This window comes from Alligator sinensis, unplaced genomic scaffold, assembly GCF_000455745.1.
Source record: "Alligator sinensis unplaced genomic scaffold, ASM45574v1 scaffold33_1, whole genome shotgun sequence".
NCBI lineage: Eukaryota > Metazoa > Chordata > Crocodylia > Alligatoridae > Alligator > Alligator sinensis.
The window spans coordinates 1,817,168-1,823,296 of NW_005842086.1; the positions used below are offsets into that span (position 1 = coordinate 1,817,168).

Consider the following 6,129-nt stretch of genomic DNA (forward strand, 5'->3'; position numbering starts at 1 on the left):
TACCTTGGACAGCGCCGGGGGAAACAGGGACACCAAAGAGATGCTCTGGCTGAAACCAAAGCATCTTTTTTGAACCCCCAGGTTTCCTCCCCCGCCCCCTTTTTTTTATTCCTTGCTTGATACTTTAAGGCTTTACACTTTTACTATTTCACTATTATCTTATCCAAACTTTATTATACTTTCTATTTATGAGCTTTCTTTTTTCCTTCTTGCCCTCACATTCCTTTCCATCACTGAAATCTGAAATCAGACAAAGATTGTGGAAAGAAAAGTGTACACATGATGTTCTGCTGTGAAGGATCTAGAAGTGGATGAGTAGACTAAGTGCATAGGAGGTATATAAAAAGGTAGACAGAGAGATCAGCAGGGATCCTGGTTTTCTCTGATTTAAAAAAAAAAATCCCAATTTTCGATTAAAAAAAAGTAACCCCAAATCCACATTTATCCATGATTAAAATGAAACACCTGTATATTTGTGGTGTTTCATTTAAGTGATAGAAAAATGTGGATTCTTGTTTTCAATAGGATTACTTATGAGTAAAGGTGGCAGACTCAGGCAAAGGCCTAAGGAAGGAACATGGCTTAATTTTTATCATCATCATGCTGTACCTTGTTATTAATCACAAATAGTTTCACTGAAGTAAGAACAATTTAGCTAATATAAGGAAGATCAGAATCATATTCTAGAATTGTAGGCATGTCAGTCCTACCATTTACCTATTCAGTAAATTAATGACTAAGAATTTCTTCATTGGAAACATCAAAGAAAACACACATTTTGGCAATATTCCAGAGAAATGATAACAGGTTGAAGGTAATCCTTTTCATTATAAATGATCTTGAAATCCTTGTTCATGGCAGCAATCCTTATTTAGAATAATGTCTCCATCAACAAGGGATGCTATATCACATCTCAAGAGTTTTCAGTATAAAACTACATTGAAAACTGAACACAAAACCCCATGGAAATAAAACCAGTGAGTTTTCATAATCAGTTCAATAGAAATAGGAATTATTCTATTCTTTTCCATTCTCTAATGCATGAAAAAATTCATCTCATTTTTCCCAAAACATTAAAGGAATCATCATATATTATCCAGTAGAAAATCTGGAATCACAACCTGAAGTAGAAATTCATGGCTTTCATGATGACATGTAAGTACATTTGATTAAGAAAAAAAATTGACTTTTTTGTTCTTTTTTTAATGACTAAACTAAAGTAAAAGATCATAATTTCAGTCCATTTTTTGAGGAGCTTTGTTAAGCTAGGCACAGAATTCAGCAAGGTTAGGGAGAGGTTAGATTGTGTTAAAAATGGCAACCTGAACCAACTTAGATTTCCAAGCTTCAGACCTTAGAGTAGTTATATGGATCTAAGCATGAACTGTACAGAAGTTCACAACAGTTAGATCGGTCTAAAAATGACAGATCCAATATAAGTTAACTCCACCTCTGAGATACACCTAACTTAGATTGGGTTGGCCATTAGTCTTATCTAACTATCCTGTATTTCTGTAAAGTACCCAGAGCGGCTCCAGGGTTGGGAAAACCCAACTGCTGGCCTGGGTTTTCCAGGCCAGCATTGGGCTGAGTTTAGGTCAGACTAAGGAGTTTACTCCAAGGCTGTCACTGGGCTAAGTTTAGGTCCCTGACCCCTCCCTCCTGCCCCAAAATGGACAACTCCCAATGGCCTCTGCCTCTCCTGCATAGACCAGTCAGCCTGCCTGCCCCCGCCCCCACGAGCTACCAAACCTGCCATTCTGTAAACTGATCCAAGTCGCACTTTTATTATAATTTGTCAATGCTGGGAGCCAGGCTGGGTGGGGAACAAACTCCCCAGGCCCCATTCTGTGTGCCCAGGTGGGGACAATGTCCCACTGCCCCAGTAGCAGGGAGCTTACAGTCCTCACTCACCAATTGGGGCAGCCCCCACTCTGCAATCATGTATCTGGGGCTGTGAACAGGCTGGGAGCTTGTTCCCAGCCCCCACTCCATGACTGCAGTGGTGGCTGGGAACAAGCTCCTCAGCCCCAACTCTGCAATAACAATTGTAATCACGGAGCAGGGGCTGGGAGCTCCCTGAAGAGGGATAGTTCCATGCCCAGCCTAGAGCTGGCTGTGAGCTACCTTGAACAGGGCTGTTCTCAGTGAGCCCCAGGGTGCATGGTGAAGCATGTGCTGCATAGGTGGTCAAAGGCCAGGGCTAACAGAGCTTAGCCCACCCAAATTTTTCACAGTGGCCAGCAACAGCAGCATCAACACAGCACTGCTGTACCTCAACTCCCAGCATGGCTTGGCATGCAGCCACTCTTCCACTGCTGCATACAGCATCAGCAAGCACTAGCCCCACAATGGCCCTACGGGAAGAAGGGGCGGGGGTCAGGCAGGGGTCAGTCCCTCCAAATAATATTTCCCCCCACTGCTTAAGTGTAGCCTGGAGGTGGTTGGAGATTGTTCTGTTTCAGGCAGTCCTCAGCCAGCTCTGGGCTGCACATGCAGACTTCCCCGTGGAGCCCAGGGCTGGCCAGGAACTGTTCTGGTCAGAGGCAGGTCCCAGGCCTATGCCCTAATCAGGTAATCAAGGCACAGGGCTTGGAAAGAGCTGAAGATATCTGGTAAGTTCCAGCCCCCTGCCTCAATCTGATTGCTGGTGGGGCAGCTAGCAGAGAGCAAGGCCTACAAGCTTCCTGCTGTTGTGGTAGGACATTGTCCACACCCCAGCAGCAGGAGCCCCCCTGGGGCCAGGATACAGCTGTCTCCTGGTGCAGTGCTCCCTACCAGCCTCCAGGCTAGCACCCAGGGGGAGTCTAGAGCTCCCCTGGTGGTGGCAGGGGCCCATTGCAGGGCTGCCGGAAACTGGGTGCAGATCTGCCCCCTCATCCCTGGATACATGGATGCCTGCCCCAAATGGCTTACACCAGAGTAAATGCATGTGTATATGTACCCTGCATGTCTGTATTCACCCTTAAAGATTAATGAAATGGTGAATCTTTATAAGAAAAAAAATCGCAACGTCCATAAGGGAGTAAAAGAAATGACTCTTGGTTTTCAAGAGAGTTATTTTAAGTTCCTGAATGTTAATTTTGTGTTTTTATCTCCTAGAGGAAGCCAATAAGACTAATTAAATATGACTGGAGCTAAATATGTAAAGAGATAACACAGAAGAACAAGAGTGGTTGAAACCTATTTCTGCTCAAGAGTGAAATCTCTTTTCATGTTGTCATCAAAGACGGATTAATGAAGGGAGGTTAATATTCCTTTGCCTATAATCTCATATTCCAGCTAGCAAATACATACATTACTCACTGACAGTTTGGACTTGACATTTAGTTTTCTAACTCTCATTGCATTGTCCTTGATCTGACAATGTGGATATCACAACGGTATGAATTCCATGTTCATCGAAAGAGTTAATCCCTACATCCTTTCTGAGAAATAAAAAATATAATGTAACTTGTGCTAACTTTAAAACTTTAAATTACTTATTTAAATCAGGTTTTAGATACTTTTTACTCTGGAATTTACTTTTTACATTGTTTGTTGTAAAATTAGTAATTTTAAGCAACAAGGGATTAATAGTACCAGAAATGTCTGTTAATCCACAGATAAGCTCCAAATGTGGAAAGAAATGTGGGATTCCCAGAACTGTTCAGCTAATCCACTTGTACAATGACCTAGACAGACCAGCATTTCCTCAGAAAATAATTCAATTTCTAGAAGACAGTTGTGCTAATATATACAAGATTTATGCAGTATGGCACCATTGTAAAGGACTGCTTCCAAAAAGAAATCAGCTGAGACTAGCAGGGTGCTTTTATTTATGATCTAGACCATAATTCTTCATGATACTGTTAGCATCTTATATTCAATGTATCAGAATATCTGTCACAGTATTTATTATTTTAATCACTTTTTTTTCTATTTATCAGTATTATTTACATATATGAGCAGGATATATCAGAGATCTGAGGGAATTCTTAAATAAGCCTTGTCCTATGCTAAGTGCTTAGAAAGAAACATTTTCTTTTGTCATAAATTTGCAAATGAGAAAATTTAAGTTTCGCTTTTTCTCAGTAGGATTTTTTTTTTCCTTTTTAGCTTCAATGTGCTAATACATTGTAAAGGATTTTTTTTTTATCAAGTAAAAATGCCTACATTTCCAACTGGGACTCAGCAGCATGAAAAATAAAATTATTCATATTATTGTGAAATATATTATGAAAAAAGGGCATAGGAAAGAAAGAAGAGGACAATTATCATTGATAACAATAGAACAATGATGATTTACCCTAGAAGAAAGTCTTGTCCAACCATTATGAAGGTGCAACATACAGTAAGAAAAAAACAGATCTCATCAACTAGGTTGAAACAGGGAAAGGAGAAATTTCAAGACTAAAAAGAATTCTGTAAAATGAGAATGAAATCTAAATTCAGCATTAGCCTTTTACAAATCACTTTGTATTTGCATAACGTTGATAGAAAAAAATAGTCACATCAGTTTACCTCAGTTTTGCCTAATAGCTTGCTTTTGTTTTTTGTTTTTCCTTTTTTCATAGTATGAGGAAAAAATTAGGATAGGAATGTAATAGAACTTTATTAAATTTTGCTGAATAGGAATCCAAACTTTCTTAAGAGTTCCTATTTCTGAATGTAGAAACACAACCAAATCCTTGTAATCCTACAGACCAAAGCAATCCCATTGGACACTGAAAACCTTGCATGGTGCACAGCAGAAAGGGTAGGACTGTTGTCCTGCACTCTAGCTGCAAAATAAATCCTAAGGATAAATCATAAATGCTACAGTAGTGCATGGATCAAAGACTCTGATGCTAAGGCAGCAAAATTATGCTTATAGAGAAAACAAATTATTCTTCCTTGTCACTTGTCAGGAATCACTACGTGCATAGAAACACAGTGACTGTTGCAACAGATTATGAACCTTGGGAGAACATCCTTGACAAACCTCTAGTTTCTGCACTGCCAACACTTCACATATGGTCTTACTGCTACATAGGTGCAAAATGAAAATAAAGGGAAGATAAATTGCTTAACTGCTCTCCTTTTGTACAATTTTAGAAAAGTGGAAGATGCAAAAGTGGAGGAAGACTTGGAGGAACAGAAACCTATGATATAAACTTGCTGGTGTCAACAAATCAGCTAGCAGAAATAATGAAGGAAACCGAGGTGATGTGATGAAGCTTTGAAAAGATACAATAAAGTTGGAATAGCCTGCACAAATCTAACAAGCTCCCTTGACTATCACAGACTTATGGAATAGTAAGGGGAGGGAGGATTGGGGGTGGGGAGGTTGAGAATTACCTGTGGAAAATGAACTACTACTAAAAATAGGGAGAAAATGCAATTCTAAAGAAAATGAGTTTGGAGGGGAAAACAAAGACAATTCATGAGGGACATATAGGTATAGTACTGTGCAAAAGATAAGCAAATGAGATGCTTTATTAGCCCAATATATGTGAAAAAATAAAATAAATGATAAGTGAAATGGCTGTTCTTTTCCAAAAGAGCAGAGAGAAAATTGGCAGAAACCTATGACAGTTTGTGTTGTACCTGGCCTCAACTGGCAGTTACTTTAGTGAATTCAAACACAAAAAGAAGTCACTACTCTGTTATAGATGAACTTATAGTTATTCTTTAAAATGACTGTTTAAAATTACTCAAATAAGCATATGTTAACTAGCACTAGAGTTTTTTGGATAATAAAGTGCAATACACATCTGAAAATGTTTATTTATTTATTTATTTTACACATGTGACTAGAAGACTATTTCCATAGGCAAAAGGGCTGGCTGAAAAATAAGTACAAAGAGCCAAAAAGATAGTAACTATGGCAAAATCAAGATGGTTAAGATCCCTACCTCTGCTCAATAAACAACTAAAACACATAGGCAAGGGACAAACATTACAAATAACACAGTATAAGTGATCAGAAGCCAATTTAAACCTGTAAAGGAATAGAAGTCCAGTGCACATAGATTGGTTTCAAAATGGCTGAAACTGGTTTAAGATAGACCTGGATGCATGTAGCATTAGACTTAACTGATTTAATTTATACCAGTCCTTTTAACTTCTGTTCCAGATCCCCTGACATCACAAGTTAGGTCTTAGTCA

The 6,129-nt window shown here is 39.1% G+C and overlaps 1 long non-coding RNA gene across 1 annotated transcript; it reads left to right on the forward strand.

Annotated features, from left to right (window-relative positions):
- Positions 1–1,084: 1,084 nt before the first annotated feature.
- Positions 1,085–5,407, forward strand: LOC102368524. Its single transcript, XR_323860.2, has 3 exons — positions 1,085–1,155; positions 3,103–3,247; positions 5,077–5,407. It is a non-coding gene; the product is annotated as an uncharacterized LOC102368524 (long non-coding RNA).
- Positions 5,408–6,129: the final 722 nt, after the last annotated feature.